Raw genomic sequence first — 279 nt, 5'->3', positions numbered from 1 at the left:
TTGGAGTTTTCCACTGGCTTGATGATTGCTTTGATTCTGGATCGTACCCGTAGCACCAAGACTCATCGCCAGTCACAATTCTTTTAAGAAATTCTGGATCGTTCTGCACTTCACTCTTCACGTCGCAGCAAACATTCACGCGGTTTTCTCTTTGGTCATCTCCGAGCAAGCGAGGAACAAATTTTGCAGACACCCGTCTCATGTGCAAACCTTTGGTTAAAATTCGGTGGACCATGCTCCATGAGATGTTCGTTTCGTCAGAAAGTTGGTCAATGGTCT

Source organism: Cryptotermes secundus, unplaced genomic scaffold (genome assembly GCF_002891405.2).
Source record: "Cryptotermes secundus unplaced genomic scaffold, Csec_1.0 scaffold1069, whole genome shotgun sequence".
In the NCBI taxonomy this organism is placed as follows: Eukaryota; Metazoa; Arthropoda; class Insecta; order Blattodea; family Kalotermitidae; genus Cryptotermes; species Cryptotermes secundus.
This window is presented reverse-complemented; position numbering follows the sequence as displayed.